At 45.9% G+C, this 12,839-nt stretch overlaps 2 protein-coding genes and 1 pseudogene across 2 annotated transcripts in view; 1 reads left to right on the top strand and 2 right to left on the bottom strand.

The window, feature by feature from the left end:
* LOC134396370 (7-alpha-hydroxycholest-4-en-3-one 12-alpha-hydroxylase-like) overlaps positions 1–8,945 on the bottom strand; it is a 65,520-nt pseudogene extending 56,575 nt beyond the window's left edge.
* The window catches only part of LOC134396357 (7-alpha-hydroxycholest-4-en-3-one 12-alpha-hydroxylase-like), a 210,086-nt gene that overhangs the window by 45,259 nt on the left and 151,988 nt on the right, over positions 1–12,839 (bottom strand). The window lies entirely within an intron of this gene.
* The window catches only part of LOC134396320 (7-alpha-hydroxycholest-4-en-3-one 12-alpha-hydroxylase-like), a 319,750-nt gene that overhangs the window by 233,396 nt on the left and 73,515 nt on the right, over positions 1–12,839 (top strand). The window lies entirely within an intron of this gene.

Here is a 12,839-nt window from a genome sequence, read left to right as displayed (position 1 = left end):
TTGCATTGAAAGCTAAAAAATTATACAACTTTTTTTCTGTTCAAGTTAGAAACCTCATGTTTGGCACCATGACACCTCATGGGGATATACACACGCACGCCAAGTTTCAAAGCAATCCCATCATCCCCTGATTTTTGGCGAATTTTTGAAAATCGGGCACCCCACACACAACATCCCTGCGAGGTGGGCAGGGGAGGAGGGAGGGAAGGCAGGCAGGCATGCAGCTGGCATTTCTGGGGGCATAAGGAAGTGAGCCAAGGATAAGCCAGTAATGCATATAAAATGGAATAAATCAATCAATAAACAAAGGAGGGGTGGAATTAAAAGCAGCAGTGTTGCTCAATAAACAGCAAGAAGAATTTTTTAAAAAAGGCTATATCTGTCTTTTACCAGCAATAGGGGGACGTGCCCGGGGGAGGGGGAAGTAGCTGCCAGTTCAAGACAGCCACCAACAGCTCTGAGAAGAAGTAAAACGCTCACTTCAACTCATAACAGGCATTGCTCCACCACTGAGAAGTAAACACTCACTTCAACTCATAATAGGCATCGCTCCACCACTGAGAAGTAAACGCTCACTTCGACTCATGATAGGCATTGCTCCACCGTTTTACTCTCTTTGGAAGGCTCTAATGGCCTTCCAGTGCAGGAGAGAGTGGGGGCACGTCCACGATGAGATGCCCTAGGGGAGCTCATCCCCTTGCACCACATCGATTCAGTTGTTCACCAAGGTTAGGGTGGGGAGCAGTGCTGTGTTTCTATCTCTTATTCTTGGCTTAGTATATGATTTCAGGTTGTGTTTGTGCATTTGGTAGGGCTACTGTTTTAAAAAACACTGGGAAAAGCCCGTTCAGATGAAGAAAGAGAAGTTTCCCAGAATCCCAAGTTACCCGTTTTGCCTATCCCCTCCTCTAACTTTGGGATCATGTGATCATGACCGGGAGCTGACTCTGCCCCTCAGCCCTTTGAAAAAGGTATTTTTCCCGCCGATTTTTAAAAAACTTCTAGCGCGCGACCCGGACAACGCAGAAAGTTGACCCGCATCCACGACTCTCTGTGCACAAGAATTTTCAGAATGATAGCTTAAAAACCAACCCAGTTATGCCCGAGTCTTTCCCTCAATGCAATCCTATGGGCGAAAAGCCGAAAACGCCGTTTGAGCCGCGCGGTTGACCCGATTTTCACAAAAATATAGCACGCGACCCAGACAACGCAGAGAGGTGAGAGTGGTCTCAAAATGACCCCCATCCACGACTCTCTGAGCACAAGAATTTCTAGAACGATAGCTTCAAAAAGAATGTAGTTATGCGCGATTATTTGCCGCAATGCAATCCTATGGTGAAATGTTTTCAAGATGGCGACCGGAGCGCTCCGCCTGAACTAGGAGCTCCGAAAAATGGGCGCTTCTCTTCACCTTGCTTCTAGGGGGTCCGCGGTCTGCTCCTACTCCGCCTCTGGGTATGGCGGAGCAGGCCAATCCGCTACTGCTTCTACGCTCCTAATCGGAGCGGATCACACCCCTAATACAAATGAGACCTGCAGAAATTCCCTTTTCTATGCAACTGTTAAAGATACAGGAGCCCTGTTCTCCTTTTCATATGGTCACCCTACATTAAATACTTATGTTTGACCATTATTATATAAAATGTTTGTCCATTTATGATAAACCTGTCTTTGCTTTACCAGAAGCACAATCTGGGTGGCCATCGTGCTAGGCAAACACCAAACCATTTTGCTCATCAGGGCGCAGGTCATGTTGGTCATAATCCAGGTCATGTTGGTCATAGTACCATGTTAATTTGGCCATTCTCTGCATGAGGACAAAGCAAGTAGGACATCACACAAGCTTGTGACAACCATTATGTGGTCATGGGTACCCAGTCACTGCATTTTATTATCAAATATAGAATTGGAAAACAAGTTCCAAATGCCATAATTGCCCTGCATAGTTATTTCAGGACTAATAACATATTTGTGGTTGCTCTTTGCTGTCTCCAGAAAGCTTTTCTTCTCAAACACATGTTTTTGAAACTGAAGTCAGGGACTTATTTATGTTTGTTGGGACACACAATCCTGGCTTCACAAGTGAAGCCCTAATTTTATTTCTATTTTTATTCAAAATAACTCATGACAATAGGATTGTGGACATGTTCAGCTCACAATGAGTTTTCTACTTATTACAAAGCTTACATCATGTGAATAATCCATGAAATAATTAATGGTTTGGTCAACTCTATTATATTTCTATTCTGCCTTTCCTCCAAGTTGCTCAAGCAAGCATACATGGTTTTTTGCCTACTTTATCCACACAACAATCCAGTGAGGTATGTTAGGTCAAGAGAGAGCAATGGATCCTAGGTCAGCCATTGAGTTTTATATCTGAATGGGAATTTAAATCTGGTTGTCCCCAGTACAACACTCTAAACGCTATACCACACTGGCTCTATTCCCAGGTTAAAAGGATAGTAGCGACCATGATAAGGAGTAAGACGAAGCAATATTCCATGTAGAAGACAATACTTTGTAGCTGTAAATATTTTGGTATACACTTTTTGGCCCTGTTCAGAAGACGCCTTAAACCATGGCTTTAACTATGGCAAATAAAGGAAAACAAGCCTTATTCACTGTGGTTGAAGCCATGGTTTAATGTGTCTTCTGAACACGGACTGGCTTTCTGGCTTAACCACCATGGTTAAAGCCATGGTTAAAGAGGAAGTAACTGAGGGACGATGCACTTTACAGAGGCCTGAGACCCATGCCCTGCTCCCCCTGCCTGTCACCTTTTCCAGACATTATAATAAACAATTAAATTTCCCCACGGACCCCAGTTTGGCCCCTATTTTCCGGAGCTGTCCGGGAAAAACTGGACAGTGGGTCACCATAGTTTATACAAAACATATGCCTTCAACTCTTGGCTACATAAGGGGAAGGTAATAACGGAAACAATACAGGTGAAAATATAAACAGGTGTGTCATAATAATAATAATAATAATAATAATAATAACAACAACAACAACAACAACAACAACAACAGCAACAACTCGCCTCTCCCTCTGGATCAAGGGGGGGGAACAACACCAAACACAATCTACATAGAATTAGTTAAAAGAGCATATAAAATCAATACAATATTAAAATAACAATCGCAGCATCTTAAAATTCTTAGGTTTAAAATTCATCTGGGTAGGCCTGCCGGAAGAGACTCTTTATGGCTGTCTTAAACTCTGAGAGAGCTTTAAGCTGACCAATCTCCTCTGGCAGGCCATTCCACAATCTGGGGGCAGCAGAAGAAAAGGTCCTCTGGGTAACAGTTGCCAGCCTAGTTGTGGCTGACTGGAGTAAAACCTTCCCAGAGGACCTGAGTAACCTGGACCCAAGCCATGTAGGGATTTAAAGGTATAACCAACACTTTATATTTCACCCGGAAACTAATTGGCAGCCAATGAGGTGATTTTAAAGCTGGTTTACAGCTCGAGGACAGAGTAAAAAGTTGGACCTGAACCTTAAAGGTCCTGGTGACAGTGTGACTGTGTGGGGAAGTTATTTCCCATTGGGGTGGGAAAGGCTTTAGAGAAAGGGAATTCTCACTGGGAAGAAGCAGGAATGCCATAAGGCCGTGCCTTACTGATCTTTTGATGGTTTCCTGATTTTGTGCCATTCTTTCCCCCATTCTAAATCCCCCCCCCATTCTTCTCCCCATTGAAATGCCTCCCTAAGGCTTAGTTGCTGGCAGAAAGAACTTTAAGCTAAAGTATGCTGGCATTTGGGGCCCTCTCCTTTTTGCCTTCGGCCCAGCCCTCTGCTGGATGGTGCCCCCAGGGGTTTCTCTGAAATGGAATTTTGCCTTCAGGGTGAAAGAGGCTCAACACACCTGCTGCAGTATAACAATGCAATAAACACGCTTCCTAATGAGTGCTTCTGTTCAGCTTCTACAACCATGCTAGCCAACAAGCCTTGCTTTCCTCTGGGGCTCAAACAGGCCAATTTACCCCCCAACCCCACCCACCTTGGTTTTTTCTTTCTTTCTTTGAAGTGCCAACTGACTAGAGTGTCCATTTGAAAAGGAGGACAGGGCTCCCATATATTTAAAAATCATGTCACAAAGGGAATTTCAGCAGGTGTCATTTGTATGCCTCCAGCACCTGGTGAAACTCCCTCTTCATCACAATAGGTAAAGCTGCAGGAGCCCTGCCTTCTGTTGTATCTGGTCACTTGTTGGCATAATAGAAATGGGGAAACTTTTAGTGCTAATACAATCAACAGATATTATTAGAGTGCATAGAAAAATAAAAATCAGTTTTAAGGTCAGTGAATTGGACTCTGAAGTGCTGGGCTGAAAACAGCAAGATGAAATTTAATAGGGATAAATGCCAAGTTCTACATTTAGGAAATAGAAACCAAAGGCACAGTTACAAGATGGGGGATACTTGGCTCAGCAATACTACAAACGAGAAGGATCTTGGAATTGTTGTAGATTGCAATCTGAATATGAGCCAACTGTGCGATATGGCTGCAAGAAAGGCAAATGCTATTATGGGCTGCATTAATAGAAGTATAGCTTCCAAATCACGTGAGGTACTGGTTCCTCTCTATTCGGCCCTGGTTAGGCCTCATCTAGAGTATTGCATCCAGTTCTGGGCTCCACAATTCAAGAAGGATGCAGATAAGCTGGAGCGTATTCTGAGGAGGGCAACCAGGATGATCAGGGGTCTGGAAACAAAGCCCTATGAAGATAAACTGAAAGAACTGGGCATGTTTAGCCTGGAGAAGAGAAGATTGAGGGGAGACATGATAGCACTCTTCAAATACTTAAAAGGTTGTCACACAGAGGAGGGCCAGGATCTCTTCTCGATCCTCCCAGAGTGCAGGACACGGAATAATGGGCTCAAGTTAAAGGAAGCCAGATTCCAGCTGGACATCAGGAAAAACTTCCTGACTGTTAGAGCAGTGCGACAATGGAATCAGTTACCTAGGGAGGTTGTGGGCTCTCCCACACTAGAGGCCTTCAAGAGGCAGCTGGATAAGCATCTGTCGCGGATGCTTTAGGGTGGATTCCTGCATTGAGCAGGGGGTTGGACTCGATGGCCTTGTAGGCCCCTTCCAACTCTGCTATTCTATGATTCTATGATTCTATGACTCTAAGATCTGCACAAATTAGAATATATATTTAACTACATTATTTTCTTTATTGTTTTCTTTTTGAAAATCACAAGGATTTTTATTTGTGCTGGTCTCTTTTTGGTATCAATCAAAATAAAAAAGTTAATAATTTAGTTAATAACGTAGGCCTTAGCTAGACCTAAGGTTTATCCCGGGATCGTCCCGGGGTCATCCCTGTTCATGTAAATGACACACAGGGGATCCCGGGAGCAGGCAGGAACGACCCCGGGACAATCCTGGGATAAGCCTTAGTCCTTAGATTTCTGGACTAATCAAAATATAAGGGTCTGTTAAATGTGTTTATTTAGTTTCAGAGTGCAATGCAGAGGTGCAAACAGAGATCTGTTACAGACATGTCTCACATGACACTTACAGCATGAAGGACACTGTACACAGCTGCTGCCACAGCACTGTAAAGGTCTGAAGCAGCAATCCATGTACAAGAATCTTGTGCAGAGCTCCCCCCCCCCCCACACAAATGCTGTCCCCATCTCCAGGAGTGGCAATGCTGACCTGGGAAGGAGTCGACACACAGGTGGCGTCCTCTCATTTGGCCAGGCGCTTTTGATGTCATCTTTGAAGCAAAGGAAGGAGCAGAGGCGTGCACAAGAGGTGTGCCAGGTGTGCCCAGGCACACCCTAATGACTCAAGCAATAAGCACCGAACTGAGGCTGCCTTTGAGTAGGGATCCAGAGGGGGGTCCAAATGCACTGGGAAAAGTCTTCCAGCTGCCTTCTGGCTGCCCTAACAGCACACCATTTCTCCAGGCAGCAGGGGTGAAGAGGAATCGCTCTGCTGCGAGCCATGCTTCAAAGAGGTCAGGAAGAGGGCCCCGAAGGCTAATATCACCTTGAAAGCCCCTTCTTTGGGCAGTTTCATTACAAAGCCCCACCAACACTGGGGCTTGAGGAGCATCTCTTAATCCCCCCCCTCCTGCCAGTGAGGTGTAGTGGCTAAGGTGATGGACTGGGAGTCGGGAGATCCGGGTTCTATTCCCCACTGGGCCATGGAAGATCACTGGGTGACTTTGGGTTAGTCACAGACTCTCAGCCCAACCTACCTCACAGGGTTGTTGTTGTGAGGATAACATAGAGAAGAGGAGGATTATGTATGCCGCCTCGGGTTCCTTGGAGGAAAAAAGGCGGAATATAAATGCAATAATAAATAAAATAAATAAAATTTATAAATAAATAAAGTGTTCTTTATGATTGAGTATTCAATAAAGGTTGGCCTTTGAAAAAAATATTTCAGTGCACACCCTAATGAAATGTGCTGTGCACCTATGGGAAGGAGCCACACTGCAGCAGCTCCCATGGCATAAACATGTGCAGATCATAGGAAGCTGCCTTCTATTGAGTCAAACATTTTGGTCCTTCTAGTCCACTGCTGTCCATATTGACTGGCAGTGACTCTCCAGGGTTCCCGGCACGAGTTTTTCCAGCCCGCCTTGGAGATGCTGGGGATAAACCTTGGGCCCTTCTGTACTCTACCGGTGAACTACCGCCTCTTTCAATGCAAAAGGAGCTCTGAATGCCTGCAGCTAAGAGGGATTAACTAAAGATTTTCATGTCTGGACTGGAGGTGGTGCTCACACCTTGTCTTTAAACAACTCCCACAAGCATTTTTATTGCTGCGATTGTCTTTGCAATGCACTGCAGGTACCTACTGTTCCTCCTCCTTTTTTTCTTTTTTGGCATAGGCTTCAGCAATTTCTACACTTGCCTTCCCCCCCCCCACCCCCGGGATCGTCCCAGGATCATCCCTGTGCATCCAAATGACACACAGGGGATCCCGGCAGCAGGCAGAGATGATCCTTCCCTTTGCCTGGCATAATCCTTAGGTGGAGAAAGGGCCTGAGTCTCTAAAATGCCTGGGAGAAAAGAAAGGTCATTGCCTGACACCAAAAATAATAAAGTAGGCACCAGGTGAACTTCTTTGGGGCGGGGGCGTCTCTCTCTTGTAGCCACTGCCTAGCTTCCTATATATTTAAAGGGGAGAAACAATTTCATGCATTTACACGTCTAGTCTTAGGAAACCCTTGGTTATTTCCATACCGCAATGCACTCAGCTGCAGGCTTGCGTTGGCAGCGGCATTCTAGCAACACAGCTGACTACAAATCCCATGGTCCCTGTTCTAGCAGGCTGATGCAACTCTCATCATATAATCCAACTGTATGCTATAATTAACCACAGTGCATGCATCACTTTTACTCATGCTTCCATTTTAACTGCAACTGAGTATTCAATAAGACAGTGAGAAGCCATCTCTGTGACGAAGCCCACCTGGCGCCGACATTGGCATCTTTCCAGCAGCAGGTCAAGACTTTCCTCTTCTCCCAGGCATTTAGCAATAGCCTGGGTTGGTTTTTGTATGTTTTTGTGGTTTTAAATTGTGGGGTTTCGTTATTTAAATTTTTTGTATATTGTTTTTAAGTATTTTTATCCTATGTAAACCGCCCAGAGAGCCTCGGCTATGGGGCGGTATACAGATGTAATAAATAATACTAATAAATAATACTAATAACAATTTGGTTTTTCCCAGATGCTGGTATTTATTGATAGGAAATTGTAAATGCTGTTGGCACCAGAGGGCTCATCTACACCAAGCAAGATATTCCACTATAAAAGTGGTATGAAAGCAGGATATAAAAGGCAGGAGCCACACGACTGCTTTATAGCGGTATTGAAGTGCACTGATAGCCATAGCTAGACCGAAGGTTTATCCCTGGATCGTCCAGGGGTCAAACCTGTTCATCTAGGTGACGCACAGGGGATCCAGTGCTCAGGCAGGGGCGAACCCTGGATGATCCCAGGATAAACCTTAGGTCTAGCTGTGGCCAATAACTGTTGGGGACCATGACACATACCATATACCACTTTCATAGTGTAATATCCTGCTTGGTACAGATGTGTCATGAGCCCCAACAGTTGTCAGTGCACTTCAGTACCACTATAAAGCAGTCATGTAGGTCCTGCAGTGCACTTCAATACTGCTATAAAGCAGTTGTGTGGCTCCTGCCTTTTATATGCCACTTTCATAGTGGAATATCCTGCTTGGTGTAGATGAGCCCAGAGTTTTTATTATTATTATTATTATTATTATTATTATTATTATTATTATTATTATTAATTTATTTATATAGCACCATCAATGTACATGGTGCTGTACAGATAACACAATAAATAGCAGGACCCTGCCGCGTAGGCTTACAATCTAATAAGTTGTAGTAAACAATAAAGAGGGAAGGAGAATGCGAACAGGCACAGGGAAGTGTAAACAGGCACCGGGTAGGGTGAAGCTAAACAGTATAGAGTCAGAACAAACTCAATATTTGAAGGCTATAGGGAAAAGAAAAGTTTTTAGCTGAGTTTTAAAAGCAGTGATTGAGTTTGTAGTTCTCAAGTGTTCTGGAAGAGCGTTCCAGGCATAAGGGGCAGCAGAAGAAAAAGGACGAAGCCGAGTAAGGGAAGTAATTTATTCATTGACGTGGATGGCTCCAGGAATCAGCATCTGGGCTCTTAAGTGACTCAAGCATACCTGGATTGTCACTGGACTCACTTCAGAAGTGACTACAGCCATTTTACTGAAAATAAGAAAAGAGGGCTATACACCATATACACCATATAAGAAATTCAGCAAGTGATTAAATTGCATAACACAAACAAGTGAAATCCTGGAAGGCAAGCTTTCTATGCCATGTGCAATACAAAGTCTGAATACACAGTTGAAAAGCATTTCCTAAAGGACAGCAAAACTAAAATGACAAGACTCACCAGAGAAGGGTAGTGGAGGGGGAAAGGAAGTGCAGGGAAATCGAGGTCAAAAGTTGGTGATGAGATATAAGCCAGGCTCGGTGATTTTGCCTTGCTTGTGTTCTTGCTTGAATGTGGTTTAGTAATGGATGGAGAAAAGGTGTTCTTTCCCCAAAGCAGTAAACAGCATTCTCATTTCTGCCGTGCCAGGGCAAGTGGCACTTGGATCCAAGCGCGCGTGTTTTTTCTGATGGTGCAGTGGTGGGTGGGACAGCAAGCTGCAACTACACCTTCTGCAGTTGATCGGTGGCTCAGATTTCCCTTCCACCTTGGATTAATGCTGTGTCTGGGAAGCCTGGTGTACAGCCTCCCAGTAAGGTGATGTTCCCTGGCTAGTGGCATAGATTACTATCTTGATCTCTGAAGGGTTTGGGATATACTGCAACATTTTGTTGCAAGTCTCATCTATAGTAGTCAGGTAGTCAAGTGCTTATGAGTTCGGAAGTGAGACAGGCCCACCCAAAAAATAAAGGTACTCAGGGACACAGAATTGAATTAAAATAAATATTGAAGTCGTCGTCCCCTGGATCTCCCCTGGCCTCCGTTTCCCGCCCCCATGTCCCGTAGGCTGTGATTCCCCCCATGTTCGTGCGCATCTGGCCCCTTTAAACAAACAAACAAACAAAAATGGCAGACGCGAAAGGGCTTTCCTGCAGCCTGTCGCATCTGACATCTGGATTGGAGTGACGGCCCGTGCTACTTGTGCCACGGGCTCGCCCCTCCTCCTGCATGGATTTCCAGGTAGGTCTAGCAAAGGCCTAGGAGTCCATTGACTGGCCTCTATGACAGTTTCTCTCGAAGTCCTGCCATTGGCATGAGTTTTCTCTACAACTTTGCTTGTGACTGGGGCCATGGGCTGAGGATCCTGCCATTCTGAATTAACCAGACTTTCTGGCCAGGTTTCCAGGGGTGCTGCACTCTCTGTTTGGGTCGCAGGAAGAAGTTCATAACCTAATGCTTGGATCTGTTTCTCACAGTGCTCATGACTAGCGCTTGCTCTGGCTTGCCGGTTTTGATCTGCTAGGAAGTGGGCGGCGGCTTGCAATTTGTCAAGTTGGGCTTGGAGTTTGCTGATTTTAAACTGGGCTTGCTCTGCTGCTGCCTTACATTGATCCCTATCTACTTGGGCATCTTTAATGAGGGTGGCTATTTTAACATGTTCAGCTACAGAACCACACTCACTCCATCCTTTCTAATCTGTTTGCTAAACTTTGGTTTTTCTTCTCTAATTTTGTACACATTTCTTTGTACTCTTCTGCTTGCTGTTTCCAATCTTAAATTAAGCTTTGCATATCCAGACATGTACACCACAATGCCCAAGCGGCAAGAGCCTCCTTTTGGCTGCCACGAGGTAATTGCTTTGTACGCACATCTGCATAAGCCCCACACATTGTTTGAACTGGATCTTTAGTTTTAAAACATTCTGGGCTGTTGCTAGATGAGGACTTAGCCCGGTGCGAGGCCCGGGCTCCCTGCTGTGCGTGCAGATGATGCACAGGGGATCCCAGGGTCAGGCTGGGCTAAATCCTCCCTTGACCCGGGATAACCAGATCCGCTTGTGGCCCGGTTTTTCCACAGCCCCAACCTGAGCCCGGTGCTGTGGAAGGTCTATCTACTTCCGTGGCTTTTCCCGGCTGCTCGCTTACTCGAGAGTAGCTGGGAGCATTCGCACACTGGGCACAGCACTCCGTAGGAGCGCTGTGCCCATTGGGCCGGGTGTGTGTGAAATCACGGGGGGGAGTTGGGGGCCGGGGGGGGAAGAGTAGACCCAGCAGGAGAGATGGGGGGAAGAGCAGAGCCAGGGTGGGGAGAGCATGGAGGGGGGCGTGGAGGGGGCATCGGACATGGCGGGCAGGTGATTGGGCGGGCATGGCAAGCGGGCTGGTGAGTGGTGGGGGGACATGGTGGATGGGGGAAGAAGAACGGGGGCAGGGCAAGGAGATTGGGGATGGGCGAGCAAGTGGGCGGACATGGCGAGCGGGGAGAGGACGGGCGACCAAGCAGGCAGGGGGGGTATCAGACATTGGGGGGGGGAATCGGGGGCAGGGGGAGCAGGGAACCCTTTATTTTTTTTAAAAAAAGAATTACTTTTCCATTGGTGCGCTCCTGCGCACATGGCTCCTTTAAGATAAAAAAATGGCCGACGTGACGGGGCTTTCCCTTACCCCGTCATGTGTTACGTCTACCTAGGGGCGACGGCCTGTGCTAGCTGCAGTGCGGCCTCACCCCGACTCTGCACCGGATTATCAGATAGGTCTAGCAAGGCCCCCGGTTTCCAAGGGCAACTACCTTTCTCCATCCCCTAATGCTCTAGTAGAGACTTTGCACTTTCTCGTTTGAGGGAAGATTCTCCCTTGGTTGCTTGGGAGATCTCTTCTCTCTCTCTTGAAATTCTAGTGATATGGTGTACTGTGCATTTCATGGGCTTGTACACTCTCCATGCTACAACTATTATGCAACAGATTCCTACTACCATTGCGGCTGTGATGAACTCCCATGAAGGGTGGGCCAAATCTATGTATTGCTGCATCTTTGCAATCTGGTTTGTTGCTCCCAACTTTGCCTGCCTGCCTGCTGATTATGCTCTCTGCTTCTCTAAACTACGTTCTGTGGGTGGGAGAGACTTGTCCTAGTCTCCTCCAATTGCTACTCTGATTGAGCTAGAATTGCTATTCTCCAAAGTCCCTGGACTATGCGCTTTTCCTCACGCTAGTCCCAAGACTACTCAAGTAGACTTCTGTATGGCAGCAGAATCTACAACAAAATGTGGTCCCTTATTGTGTTCATTCCAACACCTTAAGGCAACTCAACTGTGGCTTTGGCTTGAGCGTAGAGAGGATTGCTCGCCCTGTCTTTAGGGCCACATCCAAATTACTGCTCCCCAGAACCAAACTAAAACTCTGCAGGTTTACACTAACCTAGCAAAACAATTCTAGCAATTCTAATTTTTGCAGTTCTAAAAAGCAGTTTCTAAAATCACAGTTCTAGCAAACATTTAGGCTAAGCAAAACATCTGGCATGCAACAATACTTCAAACACATCTGTGTTACCCAGCAATGGAAACAGAAAACAGGAAAACATTCGTACAGTGAACCTTTCACTAGAATCCCTTCTTGCCAAGGCTACTCCATGCTAACGTGTGTATGAACAGACATGTGTCTGCCCGCCTTCTCCACCAGAACCATTATGTGATGTGCTCTCATTAGACCTGTGTACAACGTGCACACGTTCTAATGAGACCTACACCTGCTTATAAGGAATCTTCTGACATTGGCAATAGGGCGTCTGTGGCTACGTAAGGCGATTCTTACTCAAGAAATCTACACCACTGAAGAGGATAATGCCACAATGGCACATTTATTGAGGATGAAACAGATACAAATGCACAAGCTAGTTTTGGGGAAATTAGCTGAGCAACTGGAGGCTTAGAAGTAGTTTCAAGACTGAAAAATAGACTTTCTGAGACTTAAGAGCATACACACACAGCAGGGGGAAGAGTAGAGGGAACCTTTAAAGGCAATATACTTTTCCTTGGGCTGGAGCCTTTTCCTGTAGGCATGAACTGGTGAGCGTTGCAACTCCTGGTCTCAGGTGAAGACGAAAAGAATACAGGGAGCCTTGGATAGGGGAGGCAAAGCACTCACTAATGGCAGCTTGCTCTGGCAAGCAGGATTCAGTAGTATGGCCCTGTGCTTCTAGTCAAAGAGAGAGAGAGCCAGTCCCCCTTCTCTAAAACCTGGGTTTTTTTATACCATCTAAAGAAAAGCAGTGACATCACTGCTCATAAGCACTGGAAGTGATGCTACTTGCGATGGGAGAGAGACATAACAAAAGAGGGTGACTGTGGATAATAGCTGTACTTGCTGAA

This window comes from Elgaria multicarinata, chromosome 1 (genome assembly GCF_023053635.1).
Source record: "Elgaria multicarinata webbii isolate HBS135686 ecotype San Diego chromosome 1, rElgMul1.1.pri, whole genome shotgun sequence".
In the NCBI taxonomy this organism is placed as follows: domain Eukaryota; kingdom Metazoa; phylum Chordata; class Lepidosauria; order Squamata; family Anguidae; genus Elgaria; species Elgaria multicarinata.
Note: the sequence above shows the minus strand (reverse complement) of the source record. Positions and strands in the feature narration are given on the sequence as shown.